The sequence below is a fragment of the Lepidochelys kempii genome, chromosome 1 (assembly GCF_965140265.1).
Source record: "Lepidochelys kempii isolate rLepKem1 chromosome 1, rLepKem1.hap2, whole genome shotgun sequence".
NCBI classification, from domain to species: Eukaryota; Metazoa; Chordata; order Testudines; family Cheloniidae; genus Lepidochelys; species Lepidochelys kempii.
Genome location: NC_133256.1, coordinates 207744524 through 207763864, shown reverse-complemented (window position 1 = coordinate 207763864; position 19341 = coordinate 207744524). Strand labels below are relative to the sequence as shown.

At 44.0% G+C, this 19341-nt stretch overlaps 1 protein-coding gene across 4 annotated transcripts in view; it reads left to right on the top strand.

Moving 5' to 3' along the window:
* The window catches only part of MAN1A2 (mannosidase alpha class 1A member 2), a 304833-nt gene that overhangs the window by 197622 nt on the left and 87870 nt on the right, over window positions 1-19341 (top strand). The gene's annotated exons all lie outside the window — the stretch shown is intronic.

The following is a 19341-nucleotide window of genomic DNA, read 5'->3' as shown; positions in this document are numbered from 1 at the left end:
GCAGCCAACAGAGAAACTTCCACCACAGAAGGTGAGCCAGAGGCTGCCCCCATCCATGAGGGCAGTGAGCCATTGGAAGAAGCAGAAGCCAGCCCCTGGGAGCTTGGGCAGATTAGTCCCGGGAGAGAGACTTTTGGGCGGGACCAGGTGGAGGACCCCAGATATGATAACTCCAGGAAAGAGATGGCAGAGATTGATGGGATACCTGTGGATGGGAAGGTCCGGGGTCCTGTACCTTACTTATAGTGAAGAAAGATCTCCTGTACCGCCATGGTGCAAATGCGGGAGCAAGAGGTACAACAACTTCTGGTGCCACGAAAACATCAAAAAGCCATATTGAGTCTTGCCCACAATCATCTGTTTGGAAGATACCTAGGGACAGAGAAAACCCAGGCACGGATCCTGCGGAGGTTCTTCTGCCCAGGAGTACATGAAGATGTCTGATTATACTGCACCGCTTGTCCAGAGTGTCAGTTATATAGCCCTCGCCCGCACTTACGGGCTCCTTTGATACCTCTTCCAATAATCGAGGTTCCTTTCGAATGGATAGCCATGGATCTGGTAGGGGCCCTAGAGAGGACAGATCAGGGCCACCAACATGTGCTTGTTGTACTGGGCTATGCAACCTGGTACCCGGAAGCTGTTCCCCTCCGCAACACAGTTTCCAAGATAATAGCTAAGGAGCTAGTACAGATCTTTGCCCGGGTTGGGCTACCCAAGGAGATATTGACTGATCAAGGGACACCTTTCGTGTCCAAGTTGATGAAAGATCTCTGTTCGTTGCTCCATGTCCAAGCCCTACGGACCTCTGTATACCACTCGCAAACAGATGGCCTTCTGGAAAGGCTCAGTGGGACCCTCAAGACCATGATCAGGAAAGTGGTGAGCCAGGATGGGAAAGATTGGGATACCCTATTGCCTTACCTCATGTTCGCCATCCGGGAGGTCTGCAAGCCTTCATGGGTTTCTCTCCATTCGAACTACTATACGGGCGCCATCCCCAGGGCATATTGGATATAGCCAGAGAAACCTGGGAAGAGGAGCCAAATCCCGGAAGGAACAGAGTCGAGCATGTACTGCAGATGAGAGATCGGATAGGCCGAGTTATGCCCATTGTACGGGAACAGTTGGAGAGAGCACAGGAGACCCAACCAACCCATTATAACTACCAAACGAAGCTTCGACAGTTCCAACCAAGGGATCGGGTGATGGTACTGGTGCCCACAGCAGAAAGTAAACAGTTGGCCCAGTGGCAGGGACCCTACGACGTAATCGAAGCCGTGGGAGAAGTGAACTGTAAGGTGTGGCAGCCAGGCTGCCTTAAATCGGAGCAAATTTACCACATCAATCTTCTAAAACCTTGGCACGATCGAGAGGCATGCTTAGTCACGCAGGAAACCCTCCCCCAGGAGGATAACTTACATGAGCAAGTGAGGATATCAGCTTCTTGCGCCTCTTGCTCCCAGCTCCTCACACGCACACCACAAACTGAAGTGAGCTCCTTTTTTAAAAACCCAGGTGCCCTGATTAGCCTGCCTGTCTTAATTGATTCTGGCAGCTTCTTGATTGGCTGCAGGTGTTCTAATCAGCCTGTCTGTGTTAATTGTTTCCAGAAAGTTCCTGATTGTTCTGGAATCTTCTCTGTTACCTTACCAGGGAAAAGGGACCTACTTAACCTGGGGCTAATATATCTACCTTCTAGCACTCTCTTGTAGCCATCTTGCCTGACCCTGTCACATTAGCTACTAACTGGCAGCAGTCAAGGGTGATAAGTTTCCAGATGGCGATGGCTATATTCTCCAGGCTGAGAGGAGGTTTCAGGCTTGTGTTCTGCTGCTGCAGCAGCTCCAGGTGAGCTCTGCACAGGCCTCTGGGAAAGTCGCCTTCCTCAGCCTGAACATCAGCTGGTGCTGGTCGGCTAAGTGCCATGCTCCACTGAATAAAGCTACTCCAGGAAAACGTCATGCAGAAGTAACTGCTTGATCTCTTCCCAACGGCATCACTGTGGCTATCTTCCAAGTCACTCATAGCCATCCATCTGCATGATACATGTGGAGCAGCCTATTCGTATTAATGACGGTCAGGACTGCGGTGCTCAGCAATCTTCCCTCCCTGGTGCCTGACACATTTGAAAATGATCCTGCTTTGGTCAAACCAGATGAATTATGGGAGTGTGTTAGTTTGAGTCCAGAATTCCAGTGGGCATCCCACAATGTGCCACAAAAAAAAAATCATCCCAGGATGAATTGAGCCTAGTGGCAGAACATTACACCATGCCCCAACATCTGCCCCAAATGATGTACAGTTTTTTGAAAAAGTGAAGAGCAGTGTGGATGCAATGAATCACAGAAGAGAACTATCTTAAGATGGCATGAACAAAGGGGTGTGGATGCACTTCTTTGGGATAGTTAAACCTGGATAATTATAGTGGAAAAACATATGCTGAAAAAACTTGCCTATGTAGAGAAGCCCTAAATGCTTGAAACAAACCCGTTCGACGATGATTCCCCATGTACAGTTGCATTTTAAGAACTGAAAAAGATCTTGGTGGAGCTCGAAAGCATTTCTCTTTCACCAGCAGAAGGTGATCTAATAAAAGATATTACCTCACCCACCTGGGGGGCTCATATCCCGGGGCCATCATGGTTACAAGAACACTGCTAACATTTTGAGACCTATTATTCAGTTTTTAATCAATTTAATGTGTGCCATGTTAATTTTATATTGTTCTCATGTTTTAATCAAAATGTCATGGGGGAACCGAATCAAACACTTTACAGAAGACTAAGCATATTAAGTCAACACTGATACCTTTATCAATCAAACTTGTAATTTCATCAAAAAAAGATATCAAGTCAGTTTGAAATTATCTATTTTCCATGAACCTGTATTGATTTGCAGTAATGACATTACCCTCCTTTTGTTCTTTATTAATTGATTAATGTATCAGCCACTCCATTATCTTGCTCAGAATTGATATCAGGCTGACAGACCTATAATTACATGGGTCATCCCGTTTACCTGTCTTAAAAATTGGCTCAGCATTAGCTTTCTTCCAGTCTTCTGGAACTTCCCCAGTGCTCCAGGTCTTATTTAAAATCAATGTTAACGGTCACTGCGTCCCAGGACAGAGTCCCCCATCCTGTAAGTATGGCCTACATTCTTTGTTTCTAGATGTATACATTTACATTTAACTGTATTAAAAAGCATATTGTTTGCTTTGGCCGATTTTACCAGGTGATCCAGAATCAGCAACGTTTCCGCTTAGTTGTTTACCACTCCCCCAATTTTGGGGTCATCTGCAAACTTTATTAGTGATGATTTTATGTTTTCTTCCAGGTCATTGATAAAAATTTTAAATAGTGTAGGGACAAGAACCAATCCCTGTGGGACCCCACTGGATACACACCCACTCAAGGATGATTCCCCGTTTACAGTTACATTTTGAGACCTATCAATTAGCCAATTCGTAATCCATTTAATGTGTGCCATGTTAATTTATATTGTTCTAATCAAAATGTCAGGGGTACCAAGTCAAACACCTTATAAAAGTCTAAAAGATCTCCTCATCCAGCTCTTTTAAAACTTTTGGATGCAAATTATTTGGACCTGGTAATTTAAAAATATCTAACTTTGGTAGCTCCTGTTTAACATTCTCCAGAGATACTACTGGAATGGAATGATGGGAATATATCATCTGTTTTTTCCCCAAATCAGAACAGAAATATTTATTGTACACTTCTGTCTTTTCTGCATTATTATTGATAATGTTACCTTTTCCATCTAGTAATGGACCAATACCATTGTCAGGATTCTTTTTGTTCCTAACATATTTTAAAAATTCCTTGTTAATAGTCCTTAACTCTGCTGGCCATAGATTTCTCCTTGTGTCCCTTTGCTTTCCTAATCAGTTTTTTAGCATTTTTATCTTCTGATTTTTATTCATTACTGTCAACTTCCCATTTCTTCCATTTGTCTTATAACTGTATTTTTTACAGCTGCCTTCACTTCCCCTCTAAACCAAGTTGATTTTTTTAACCAGCACAGCCCTCTTTCTCGGTTGTGGGATTATGGCTTTTTGGGCATCTAGTAAGGTGTTCTTAAATGATTCCTAATTATCATTCATATTTTTCTGATTAAATTCTTCCTCCCAGGTGATTATACTCATAATTGTTTTCAGCTTTGTGAAATTGGTCCTATTAAAACACGAAGTATACCGATCTGGATTTTGTTCTGCTAATTACCAATCTACTAATTAAATTATTTGCCCCCATAACTCCGGCTGGGGGGCTGTTCCAGAGTGTCATCTCCCTCGTGGTTAGAAACCTCCTTCTAATTTCCAACCTGAATTTGTTTAGGGCCAGTTCATATCCATTTGTTCTTGTGCCAACATTCTCCTTGAGCTTAAATTGCTCTTCATCTTCCCTAGTATTTATCTCCCTAATGTATTTCTAGAGAACAATCATATCCCCTCTCAGCCTTCTTTTTGCTAGACTAAACAAACCAAGCTCTTCCAGTCTCCTCTCGTAAGATAGGCCCACCATTCCTCTTATCAACCTAATACCTTTTCCAGTTTAAATGAATCTTTCTTGAACATGAGTGACCAGAATTGTACACAGTATTCCAATTGAGGTCTTACCAATGCCAATAATACATCTACTAAAAATGCCTTGCCTTATACGTCCGAGGATTGCATTTGCTTTTTTCACAGTCATATCATGTTGGTGGATCCTAGTCAACCAGTGATCGACCCACACACCCAGGGTCTCTCTCCATCTCTGTCGCTTCCAACTGATGAGCCCCCAGCTTCTCAAAGAAGTTTTATTCAACTCTCCTCCTCATACTATGATAGTTACATCTGAAGTTTCCAGATGGGTACCATCTCAGCATTTTTTTCATTCAAGGTCTTAGGAATGTCCAAGAATGCCATTTACACATAAATGTGTTAGAACTAGGAGATTCGTCTATAACCCTCATGTTGTTCCTCCCACACATGCAGAACTCAAGTTGCCAAGGGCAATATGTCAGCAATGTATTAAGTATACAGGAAAGACCTTATTCATCTCAGCTTTGTCATAAGGCAATAAAACTGTGGGACTGGTATATCCTACACAACATGTATCTGATTCCCTTTCATGCAGTGGGAAATCACAACTAGATTGCAGATTGGCTGAGCAGTGATTCCATGGGGCTGTATGAGTGTTCACGAAAGGATTCAATGATTCAGTACATTTTCAGCATTTGGGGGGTCCTGAACATAGATCTTTTTGCCATCAGATTGAATACCAAGCATTCAGTTTTGTTTAAGAGCAGGCTCAGTTAGTCCGTTGGTGAGAGCTGTGTTCCTCTGTGACTGATGAATGGGTGGAATGTATGTGGTTCCCTTCCCCCCCCCATGTTGAAGGATAGTATAGAGAATAAGACAGGACTTGGCCAAGATGATTATAGTTGCTCCAGTGTGGCCAAGACAGAAATGGTACACCAATTTACTTCTCGTCTCCAAAGGGAAATACAAGATGCTACTGGTGACAGTGTACTTACTGTCCCAGCAGAGAGTGGAAGTCTTTCATTCAGATCTCCAATCATTGCATCTAACAGCATGGGTGATAGGACTTTTAACAGATTTATAGAAGTCTTGTTCTTTTGAGGTGCAACATCTTTTAATTGACTCTAGGAAACAGTCCACTAGAAAATGCCATGTTTTGAAATGGAAAAGATTTGTTACATGGGTGTCTGATAGGAATTTTGACCCTGTTTTGGTTCCTGTTCAGTGTATTTTACAATATTTGTTTCATTTGAAAACTATGGTTTTGTGTAACTCCTCACTTAAAGTCTATTTAGTAGCAATAGCAGTGTTTCATATACTAATTGATAGTAAATATGTTTTTCACACAACTCAGTTAAAAGGGTTTATTAAACTTGTATCTGCCAACACATAATCCATTTCCTTCATGGGACTTAAACTTAGTACACCTCTACTCTAATATAACACAGTCTGCAGGAGCCAAAAAATCTTACTGCATTATATGTGAAACCGCGTTATATAGAACTTTCTTTGCCTCCCCCCTGCTCCTTGTCCCTTGACCGCCCGCTCCAGAGACCCCCCATCCCTAATCACCCCCAGGACCCCACTCCCTACCTAGTCCCCCTGCTCCCTGTCCCCTGACTGTCCCGACCCCTATCCACACCCCCGCCTCCTGACAGGCACTCACCGGCAGGGGCGGGAAGCGAAGCAATGTGGCCCCAGCCCGCTCCATTCCACCAGCTCCCAGCCGCGACTCTCCGCTTCCCGCTGCCGTGAGTGCGGGGAGGTTGCGGAAAGGACACCCCCCGCACTCAGCTGCAGCAGGAAGCGGAGCAATGCAGCCCCAGCCTGCTCCACTGCACAAGCTCCCAGCTGTGGAGCTCTGCTTCCTGCTGCCGGTGAGTGCGGGGAGGTTGGGGAAAGGATGCCCCCCGCACTCACCGGTGGCGGGAAGCGGAGCACTGCGGCTGGGAGCTGGCAGAGTGGAGCAGGCTGGGGCCAGGCTGCTCCACTTCCACCGCTGCCAGTGAGTGTGGGGGGGATCCCTTCCCCCAAGCCTCCTCCTCTGAGTGACACAGCTAGGGCCGGGGCAAGGGAAGCGGAGCAGGCTGCTCCCGACCCCCCACTAATCACCCGGGCCACTCTGGGCCTGCAGGGCCCCCAAAAGTGCCCCCTCATAACTCCTGCCTCCCAGACCCGGGGGGTGGGGGAGGCCTGCTTTACCGCATTGTACACGAACCCATGTTATATCGGGTTGCGTTATATCGGGGTAGAGGTGTATTAACTTATGTCTCCTCCATTGAACCTCTCAAGGTGTTCTTTATTTCCACTATCCATAAAGATTACTTTTATAATAGCAATCACAACTGCTAGAAGAGTTAATGAACTACATGCTTTGATCGCTGACCCTCCTTATACCATTTTTCATAAGAACAAGGTGGTTCTTAGACCTTATCCCAGACTTTTTTCCTGAAATAACTTCAGATTTTCATATTAATCAATATTAATTTACCAGTATTCTTTTCTTGACCCCATGCATGTAAGGGTGAATCCAAACTGTAATCTTTATATGTAAAATAATTTTATCGTATTATCTGGACAGGACTGAGGACTTTAGGATCTCTCCCAAATTCTTTATTTCTTTTGCCGGATATAGTAAGAGTCAAGCAATTTCTGCCCAGTCCTTATTTAGGTGGCTAGACAGTGTATAGAGGAGAGTTATAAGATTTCTTCCTTCTCTCCTCCTGCAGGTCTTAGTGCTCACTCTACAAGGGCAGGTGCTGCATCTGTAGCTTGCTCTAGGCATGTTCCTGTTATTGAAATATGTAAAGTTGCCACTTGGGGTTCAGTTCACACTTTCACTAAACACAGTGTTAGGTTTGGCAGCCAGATCTGATGTACAATTTGGCAGAGTGATACTTTATTCCTTGCTTATTTAGGACTCTGTCTCTCTCCATCCATTCTTGGAATACTGCTTGCCAAACTATACCAAGATTGGAAATATGCAGAGGACACGCAAAGAAGAAATTAAGGTTACTTACATGTAACTGGAATTCTTCAAGATGGACTCTGCATATTCAACAAAAAGAACGAGGAGTACTTGTGGCGCCTTAGAGACTAACAAATTTATTTGGGCATAAGCTTTCATGGGCTAAAACCCACTTCATCAGATGCATGGAGTGGAAAATACAGTAGGCATATATATATATATATATATATATATATATATATATATACAGAGAACATGAAAAGATGCGGGTTGCCATACCAACTCTATCGAGACAAATCAATTAAGGTGGGCTATTATCAGCAGGAGAAAAAAAACTTTTGTGGTGATAATCAGGATGGCCCATTTCAAACAGTTGACAAGAAGCTGTGAGTAACAGTAGGGGGAAAAATTATGACACTTTTATTATGGATGCTTCAGGGACAAGTTGGGGTGCCCACCTGAAGCATGTGTAGATACAAGGGACATGTTCTCAGTCAACTTAAAACTACACATGAATGTCCTGGAGCTGAGAGCCATCAGACCAGCCTGCATAATGTTCTTTCCTGTTCTGCAGAATTCCACAATGCAAATCTTAATGGACAACACCTCCACAGTGCACTGTATACACAAATAAGGAGGCAGTAGACCACTGCCTATTGTGCTGACTAATATTTTCTCATTATTTTCTTGTACTCTCCTGTCAGTCTGTATCCATGTGTTGTCTCTTGTTTTATACTGACATAGCAGGCATTTGCATGGCACTTTTGTAGTCAGCATTGCAAGGTATTTACATGCCAGATACGCTAAACATTTGTATGCCCCTTCATGCTTCAGCCACCATTCCAGAGGACATGCTTCCATGCTGATGATGCGCGTTAAAAAAACAATGTGTTAATTAAATTTGTGACTGAACTCCTTGGGGGAGAATTGTATGTCTCCTGTTCTGTTTTACCCTCATTCTGCCCTATATTTTATGTTATAGCAGTCTCGGGTGATGACCCAGCACATGTTGTTCATTTTAAGAACACTTTCACTGCAGATATCACGAAACGCAAAGACGGTACCAATGTGAGATTTCTAAAGATAGCTACAGCACTTGACCGAAGGTTTAAGAATCTTAAGTGCCTTCCAAAATCTGAGAGGGACAAGGTGTAGATCATGCTTTCAGAGTCTTAAAAGAGCAACACTCCGTTGCGGAAACTATAGAACCTGAACCACCGAAAAGAAAATCAACCTTGTGCTGGGGGCATCTGACTGAGATTATGAAAAGGAACATGCATCGGTTCGCACTGGTTTGGATTGTTATCAAGCAGAACTTGACATCAGCCTGGAAGCACGTCCTCTGGAATAGTGGAAGAAGCATGAAGAGACATATGAATCTTCAGCACATCTGGCACGTAAATATGTTGTGACACCAGCTGCAACAGTGCCATATGAATGCCTGTTCTCACTTTCAGGTGACATTGTGATCAAGAAGAAGGCAGCATTATCTCCTTCAAATGTAAACAAACTTGTTTGTCTGAGCAATTAGTTGAACAAGAAATAGGACTAAGTGGACTTGTAGGCGCTAAAGTTTTACATTGTTTTATTTTTGAATGCAGTTATTTATTGTACATAATTCCACATTTGTAAGTTCAACTTTCATGATAACTACAGTACTTGTATTAGGTGAATTGAAAAATACTATTTCTTTTGTTTTTTACAGTGCAAATATTTGTAATAAAAATAAATATAAAGTGAGCACTGTACACTCTGTGTTGTAATTTAAATCAATATATTTGAAAATGTAAAAAAAATCAACAAATATTTAAATAAATGGTATGCTGTTATTGTTTAACAGTGTGATTAATTGCGATTAATTTTTTTAATTGCTTGACAGTCCTAGTATTTAACTTTCTCAAGATTCACCTCGCAGAGAATTATAGATGATAATTTTCTAACACATAAGGTATTGCACCCGACATGGGGTAACTCTGTTTTGGATCAAAAAGCCCATCGTGGTTCAGGGGTGTAGTGAAGGCAGAAATAAGATATGAAAAAGCAATATATAACAAATGGAAAAAAGGAGATGTGAATAGCTATCAATATAAACTAGAAGTTATGAAGTATAGTAAATTGATAAGGGAAGCAAAAGAGGTCAGCAGAAAATCCATGCCTGGCAAGGCTAAGAGCAATAAGAAGTTTTTAAAGTATTTTAGGAAAGCAAATCCTAGCAATTGTGTAGCCCCATTACTAAATGGAGATGGTAAAATTGTTAATACTGATGTAGAAATGGCAGGAGTGTTCAATAAATATGTCTTTTTTGTATTTGGAAAGAAGCAGGATAATGTGTTTGTATGCCTTGAGGATGATGAAATATTTTCCAGTCCATTAATAATTGGAGAGGATGTTAATCTCTACTAGGGATAAACATTCTTAAATCTGCAGGCCTGGATAACTTGCATCCAAGAGCCCTAAAAAAGCTGACTGAGTAGATCTCTGCTCCATTGATGCTAATTTTTAATAAGTCTTGGAACACCAGGGAAATTGTGGAAGACTGGAACTGCTAATATTGTGCCAATAATCAAAAAGGGCAAGCTGGATGATCCAGATAACTATAGGACAGTTCGCCTACATCAATCCCCGGCAGAATAATGGAAAAGCTGGTAGGGGTTCAATTAATAAAGAATAAAAGGATAGGAATATAATTATTTCCATAAATGTAATACACTTAGACTTTTGTAACTGTTTGACTTAATATTGCATGACATTATGATTAAAAATTAGCACTATACAGTATCATTAAAGCACTCTCTATTGATTAAGCACTGGCTAACTGACAGATCTTAAAAAGTAGTTCTCAGTGGAGAATCAATAGGGAGCAGTCTCTTTCATTAGTACTCAACCAGCCTACATCCAATACAGCAGGCCTAGGACCAATCCCTGCAGAACCCACTGGTGGCATAGTGCGTTTACTCTTGGGACATTTTCATTGACAATGAGAGCAGTGCAGTGTGGGTAGCTATCTCACAGTGCAGCTCTCCCCATTCTGCCGCTAGGTCTTGTGGCAAAGCGAAGCGGATTGCAGCACATTATGGGTCTGGACTCAATGCCCTGTGATACACTGCTTTCTGTCCCAGCATTCCATCTTCAGTTTGTGGCATTTTTCAACGTCCGTTGTTTTCTGCTCGCTCCGCCACATCTCTCTGCAGGAATGGATCCCACAGTGATCTCCACTGCTCTGCTAGCTATTACTAGAACATTGCGAATGGCAGTGGAGTTATTCAAGAGTAACAAGAAGGGTTTCTTCAGGTATGTTGGCAACAAGAAGAAAGCCAAGGAAAGTGTGGGCCCCTTACTGAATGAGGGAGGCAACCTAGTGACAGAGGATGTGGAAAAAGCTAATGTACTCAATGCTTTTTTTGCCTCTGTCTTCACGAACAAGGTCAGCTCCCAGACTGCTGCGCTGGGCATCACAAAATGGGGAAGAGATGGCCAGCCCTCAGTGGAGATAGAGGTGGTTAGGGACTATTTAGAAAAGCTGGACGTGCACAAGTCCATGGGGCCGGACGAGTTGCATCCGAGAGTGCTGAAGGAATTGGCGGCTGTGATTGCAGAGCCATTGGCCATTATCTTTGAAAACGCGTGGCGAACGGGGGAAGTCCCGGATGACTGGAAAAAGGCTAATGTAGTGCCAATCTTTAAAAAAGGGAAGAAGGAGGATCCTGGGAACTACAGGCCAGTCAGCCTCACCTCAGTCCCTGGAAAAATCATGGAGCAGGTCCTCAAAGAATCAATCCTGAAGCACTTGCATGAGAGGAAAGTGATCAGGAACAGCCAGCATGGATTCACCAAGGGAAGGTCATGCCTGACTAATCTAATTGCCTTTTATGATGAGATTACTGGTTCTGTGGATGAAGGGAAAGCAGTGGATGTATTGTTTCTTGACTTTAGCTTTTGACACGGTCTCCCACAGTATTCTTGTCAGCAAGTTAAGGAAGTATGGGCTGGATGAATGCACTATAAGGTGGGTAGAAAGCTGGCTAGATTGTCGGGCTCAACGGGTAGTGACCAATGGCTCCATGTCTAGTTGGCAGCCGGTATCAAGTGGAGTGCCCCAAGGGTCGGTCCTGGGGCCGGTTTTGTTCAATATCTTCATAAATGATCTGGAGGATGGTGTGGATTGCACTCTCAGCAAATTTGCGGATGATACTAAACTGGGAGGAGTGGTAGATACGCTGGAGGGGAGGGATAGGATACAGAAGGACCTAGACAAATTGGAGGATTGGGCCAAAAGAAATCTGATGAGGTTCAATAAGATAAGTGCAGGGTCCTGCACTTAGGATGGAAGAATCCAATGCACCGCTACAGACTAGGGACCGAATGGCTAGGCAGCAGTTCTGCGGAAAAGGACCTAGGGGTGACAGTGGACGAGAAGCTGGATATGAGTCAGCAGTGTGCCCTTGTTGCCAAGAAGGCCAATGGCATTTTGGGATATATAAGTAGGGGCATAGCGAGCAGATCGAGGGACGTGATCGTTCCCCTCTATTCGACATTGGGGAGGCCTCATCTGGAGTACTGTGTCCAGTTTTGGGCCCCACACTACAAGAAGGATGTGGATAAATTGGAGAGAGGCCAGCGAAGGGCAACAAAAATGATTAGGGGTCTAGAACACATGAGTTATGAGGAGAGGCTGAGGGAGCTGGGATTGTTTAGCCTGCAGAAGAGAAGAATGAGGGGGGATTTGATAGCTGCTTTCAACTACCTGAAAGGGGGTTCCAAAGAGGATGACTCTAGACTGTTCTCAATGGTAGCAGATGACAGACGAGGAGTAATGGTCTCAAGTTGCAGTGGGGGAGGTTTAGATTGGATATTAGGAAAAACTTTTTCACTAAGAGGGTGGTGAAACACTGGAATGCGTTACCTAGGGAGGTGGTAGAATCTCCTTCCTTAGAGGTTTTTAAGGTCAGGCTTGACAAAGCCCTGGCTGGGATGATTTAACTGGGAATTGGTCCTGCTTCGAGCAGGGGGTTGGACTAGATGACCCTCTGGGGTCCCTTCCAACCCTGATATTCTATGATTCTATGATTCTTGAAGTTATGAAGGCAACGGCAGTCACAGTTGCCTAACGTGGTGTCTGACACAGAAAGCAGTAACATTAGATTGCTTTTGGCATTCACGGAGGAGCTGAACACGGTGGAACATCGCTTTTGGACTCGGGAAACTAGGACAGAGTGGTGGGATCGCATCATTATGCAGGTCTGGGATGACGAGCAATGGCTGCAGAACTTTTGGATGCGGAAAGCCACCTTCCTGGAACTGAATGCTAAGCTCACCCCAGCGGTGCGACGCAAGGACACCCAAATAAGACCTGTCCTCTTGGTGGAGAAGTGCATGGCGATCGCAGTGTGGCGACTCCAGACTGCTACCAGTCGGTCGCAAATCAGTTTGGAGTGGGGGCTTTGTTTTTGGGCTTTGTTAACGCAAGTGTGCAAGGTCATTAATCACATCTGTGACATTATTGACATGAACTGTGACAATATAGATCATTGTTGCAATCAAGGTCCTACAGTTGCACCAAATCTTGTACAAAGGAGGTCAAGTAAGGTGTCTATGGAAAGGTTGTAATTTGCTGGTTATGATTATGCTGTCTATATGTGTGTATCATTTTTATATTTGAAGTTATGAATATTGGCTATGTGCTTGTATCTCAATGTGTTTGATTCTAAGTAGCACCAGTGAAGCATTTGGTCAGCTTCTTGAGAAAGGACTATTCTGAGTAAGTGCCCAATCAAGAAACACTTAACTGACAATGGACTTTGGGAGATGCCAGTCCGCATCTGGGCTCTCCTGGGAACATTCAAACTAACATATAAACAATGGCATCGGCCTGCAAAAAGCTGAATCATTCATGGACATGTGACTTGCCCAGCTACAAATTCCACCTTGTTGCTGTGGGGTTTCCGCCAACAAGAAAGAGAATATAAAAGGCCCTGGAAGCCTCTCCTTTTTGTTTTCAGCTGGCTCAAGAGATGGCCTCCCCACCCCAAAGAGATGCCTGAAAGAAACTGGAACAAAGGACAGTAACTATGGGGGTGTGAGTGATTGCTGGCCCCAGGCCATAAACTACAATGTTGGTGTGAAAAGGATTGGGCCCAGACTAGGAAGGAGTCCACTTTGTGAAAGAAGCTTATTGGAACATCTCTGAGGGTGAGATTTACCTGTATTCAGTTTCCTACGGTATTAGGCTGAGACTTGCATGTTTTGTTTTATTTTGCTTGGTCACTTACTTTGTTCTCTCTGTTATTACTTGGAACCACGTAAGTCCTACTTTTTATACTTAATAAAATCACTTGTGCTTATTAATTAACCCAGAGTAAGTAATTAATACCTGGGGGAGCAAACAGCTGTGCATATCTCTCTATCAGTGTTTTAGAGGGCGGACAATTTATGAGTTTACCCTGTATAAGCTTTATACAGAGTAAAATGGATTTATTTGGGGTTTAGGCTCCCAGAAAGACTGAATACTGGGTGCTGGGAAAGTCCCTGTTAACTGAGAAGCCCCTGGGCTAAGTGAATCTTAGTTTCTGTGCACTGCAGGGGGGCGTGACCCAACCTCTTGGTCTGTGCTGTAGCTGACTGGAGTGTCTAACTCAGCAAGACGGGAGTGGAGGGAAACGTTCTCTGGCAGGGGGGTTTGCTCTCAGTGGTATCCCAGCACATCTAGTGACAGTCTTAAGGGAGTTTCTGTGACCAAACCCGTCACAGCATTCTGCTGTGAAAGACCAGAACTCTTGGCAACGTGCGTGACATTGTGGATGGCTTTGCAGACATGGGTATCCCTAACTGCGGAGGGGCAACAGATGACACACATATTCCAATTTTAGCACTGGACCACCTTACGACGGAGTACATCAATTGGAAGGGTACTTCTCCATGGTTTTGCAGGCTCTTGTGGATCACCACGGACCTTTCACTGACATAAACATGGGATGGTCTGGAAAAGTGCATGAAATACGTATCTTTAGGAACACTGGCCTGTACAGGAAGCTGCAAGCAGGGACTTTCTTTCAAGACCAGAAGATCACCCTAGGGGATGTTGAAATGCCCATAGTGATCCTGGGAGACCCAGCATACCGCTTAATGCCATGACTGAGTAGGTGCAGGATGACCATGGAATGTGAGTTTGGCCAATTAAAGGCGCACTGGCGATGCCTCTATGGAAGTTTAGACCTTAATGAGGAAAATATTCCCATGGTCATAACTGTGTGTTGCATGCTGCATAATAAGGGAAGGGTGAAAAGTTTACTCAGGGGTGGACTGCCGAGGCACAGCTCCTGGCTGCTGATTTTGAACAGCCAGATACCAGGGCTATTTGAGGGGGTGCAATAAGAATCAGGGATGCCTTGAGGCAACATTTTGAAGATGAAAACCAGTAATGTTTGTTGCTATGCTTGGGACTGCAATGGTTAATTACATTTGGTAGGCTCGGAAGCAGTTGTGATTATTAAGGCCTCAGATTCAATGTAAGGAACTGATAAAAGTGCCTGTTGATTTGCAGGTGCCATCGCAGAAATTGGAAAGGAATGCGTGGGTGGAGTTTGGGGAGGGCCTGGGAAAGAGCTCTGACTGTGCTGAAGGGGAGGGCGGGCATGCATCTTCTCAGTCTGGAACGTTACGAGGGACTGCAGCATGTCAGTTTGCAGGTGCAAAACTTTTATCAGCCTCTCCATGGTGTCCCTATTGTATGCATCATTTTCTTTTCTTTCCTGCTTGTCGCTTTCCCTCCACTGCTTGAGTTCAGTCTTTTCTGCCTCTGACTGCTGTAGCACCTCCCAGAACATATCTTCCTTGCTCCGTCTCAGACATTTTCTTATCCTGCGCAGATGCTCTGCTGCTTGTGTGAAGAGGGGAGCCTTTCAAGGTCATATCTGGAGAGGCACAAGTAACAATAAACAGTAGCACTACTGTTAACAACATGCAGAGCATTGAAACATTGCATTAAAATACACCACTGGTAACATACCTATCACTTTCTAGGTGACCCTATTCAAGCACACATGCTGGTGAACACCCCAAGCATGGTAAATGCACCTAGGGGCAGGGTCATTGTTCATTGCAGAAATAAAATCTGAAAGGGTCACGAGACACTTATGGGGGGCAACACTCTAAACTTTGTCACCATTTTCCACAAGCAGGGCTCGTTATGGAAGATATCTCACTCCTGAGGGGGAGCAAGGAAGCAAGAGTGCATCTGCTACACGCTTGGGGCTTCCACCCCAGTCCCTATGCTGCTCGCCTGTGTGCAGCTTTGGTCCCTGCCCAAGTAATAGCAGAGTGGCATGGGAAAGTGTCTCTCAATTTGGGGAAGGAACAAAGCTGCTCTGCCAAAGAACCTCTGGCAGAAGATTGCCGAGAACCTCCAGGAAAATTTCCTAGAAATCTCTCTGGAGGATTCCCGTGAAATCTCGGAGTGCATAAACTCCCTGTTTCACCGTACTGCCTAGCTGCACGGGGAAATGCCCAGCACACAGAAACACAGTCAGCCTTGTACATTTCTCTGCCCTCAACCTGCTTCAGAACTTCACAATGCAAAACCACTTACCAGGGGTCTCCGCTCTTGCTTCTGGCTCATCAGAGAGCGACTGCCGAGACTGGTTAGGCACATCCAGAGTGGAGAACAGCTCCTGACTGGACGCAGCACCGGGCAACCCCGGCATGAGCTCCACATCTTCTTCTGCCTCCACCTCCTCATCCATGACTTCCTCCTCTGGGCTAGGACCACTTTCCACTGGCTCCTGACCTGCCCAAGTATCCATGGGGCTCTTGGTGGTGAAGGTGGGATAGCCGCCGAGGATAGCATCCAACTTCCTATAAAAGCGGCAGGTCTGGGGCGCAGCAAGGGAGCGACGGTTTGCCTCCCTCGCCTTCTAGTACGTGTGCCTCAGCTCCTTCACCTTCGCTCTGCACTGCAGCATGTCCCGGTCATAGCCTTTTTTGCGCAAGCTGGCCCATAGGTGTTGGAATTCCGATGGCTGGAGCTCAGCTGGGACTGGACAGCCTCCTCTCCCCAAACACTCATCAGGTCCAGCAGCTCTGCACTGCTCCAAGCGGGAGATCATTTGCTGCATGGTGTCGCCATGGCTGCTGAGGAGGATGAAATGTGAGCTCTGCACACCAAGCAAACAGAAAAGGGAATTTCAAAATTCCTGGGGCTTTAAAGGGGTAGGGGCCCTGGAAGGTTGTTTATCTGGTGTCAGGGCAGCAGAGTTGAAACTGCTGACCCAGAGTGGTCAGGATGGGCATTGTGGGACACCTTCCAGAGGCCAATAACAGCACAAAAATCAAGCACGGTGTCTACACTGGCACTATGGAGCTAAAACTTTTGCATAAAAAGCCTTATGACTCTTGTCAAGGTGGTTTTATGCACTGCAACTGAGGAGTTTCATCACAAAAAGTGGCTTTGCAGTGTGTACACCTCCACTGTGTAGACAAGCCCTTATAGTATCTAGAGAGATAACACATATACATAAGATGTTAAGATTGAAAACATTGCCAGTCTCCTCACTCTCATGTGACTCAGACCCTCTCTCACACACATCAGGGTGCGCTTGCATGTTGTTGGGTGGATAGCTGCTGTATTTTCAGTAGTTTTGATCTGTTATCACTTAAACTGTGGAATTGGGGGCACTTCAGCGCCTTTAGCTGGACACAGAAGCTTTTAACATTAGATATCCCAGTGTGTTGTGATAATAATGCAAATCTTTAGACCCACATAAGAAAAGCCCAGCAGATTACATTATTTTTTGGCAACTGGCAAATTCATAAAAAATCTGGCTAGGCCAGTGAAATACCAGCCAGATGATAACCCTAATAGAACAGTATCTTCAGGGTGGCACTGGGCCATGAGGTACATACATGCATGAGAGTGTGCCTGCTATCGCCCTTGGGCCCTTTAAGAATGGGAATTGCCAGGTTTTGTAGTTTCCAGACAGAGCACATGATAGTAAAGGGTCCACTGTTGAACAAAAAACCCTGAAGGAAGTCCCTCTGTAGGGACCAAACAGGAGGGCTAGGGCAGTGGCTCTTAACCTTTCCAGACTACTGTACCCCTTTCAGAAGTCTGATTTGTCTTGCATACCCCCAAGTTTCAACTCACTTAAAAACTGCTTACAAAATCAGACATCAAAATACAAAGTGACACAGCACCCTAGTACTGAAAAATTGCTGACTTTCTCATTTTTACCATAGAATCATAAAATAAATCAATTGGAATATTAATGTTGTACTTACTTTTCAGTATATAGAACAGTACAAACAAGTCACTATCTGTATAAAGTTTTTGTTTGTACTGACTTCCCTGGTGCTCTTTATGTAGCCTATTGTGAAACTAGGCAAATATCTAGATGAGTTGATGTACCCCCTGGAAGACCTCAGCGTACCCCCAGGGATACGTGTACCCCTGGCTGAGAACCACTGGTCTAGGGGATAGCCAGGAATAGCTACCTAAAGGGAGGGGCATATCCACTCTTTTCCTAGCTTGTGGAAAGCAGAACAGGGTTCTGGTACTCAATGTTTTGTGTTGTTTTGAGACTTTTGTAGATTCTGTTTATTAATAAAACCAGCCCTGAGGAAAGGAACTTGGAACTAATCTTGAGAGTTTGGGCTTTATTTTGACTACCCTGGCTGGTGAATCTGCTCACTGGCTTAAAAGCCAGTTTTAAATTCCTCGAAATGACTTGTTCTGTTGCCTCATAGTGAGGCCATGACATTATCATTCACTTGCATTTCAAACTCTGGTTCCTCATCCTTTTAACCAGTCTACATGTGCAGAACTAATCTGGAGTTTTTGGAGCTCAGGAAAACTGATATCAGTAATATAGCTGTAATCAAAACAAATAAAAGGATTACTACTTTTGTGTATTGCTTTAAAACCATCTGAGAGAATAGATATAGAAATTATGCATCCAAGTTATATGTGTCTATTTAAACAATATTAAACAGCATCTAGAACTGTTTCTATTTCATTTATGGGGTTAGATAGGTTATTAACTGTAATTTATGGGGTTAGATAGGTTAGTGAAAATTGGCAGCCTTTGTATTGTGTTGAATTTGACTCCAATTTTGTTGATTTGAAAAAAATTAAAAAGCAAATAAGGCATGAAACACTTCATTTTTCCTTATTGTGGTTAGCTGTACCAAAACATTGAGGCACAGGCCATGATGTCTATGTAGACAGTGTTTATTGAGATAAAATAATTGCTTCCTTGTCTGTAGTTATGGGATACAAATCCTGCTCCTTGATTCCTGCTGATTTTTCTCTCATATTTCTTCTACTTTTTGAATATGCTGTTTCTTTTAAAAATTAAATGTGACAACAGCACATTCCTAATTGGCTTTAGGCTCACTAGTGACATCCAGCTCAAATCCAATTTCAATGGTGGTTTTTGAACGAGAAATAATTTGCAGGAAGGATTACTGTTTAACTTTACAGATTAAAAGGCCCAATCCTCCAAAATGCTGAGTGCTCTCAAATTGTATTAAATCAGTGATAGTTGAGGGATCTTACCACTTTATAGGTGAGATCCAAAGAGAGCGAAAACCATATGTGCTTGATTTGATTTTGTGGGAAGCTTTTAAGATGCACTTTGGTCTTGTCTACACTTGCAACAGCATGTAGGCTACATGTAGCTACATGCTGCAGTGAAAAGCAGGCTGCATACATACTGTGGTGTGTAGCTGCACTCAGCAGTGAAAGTCTCTGGTAGTAGGGAAGCAATAAGGAGTTGCTGACTTTCCCCACTGCCTCCCTACTGCTGGAGCCTTTACCTGCTGCCTTCCCCCTGCC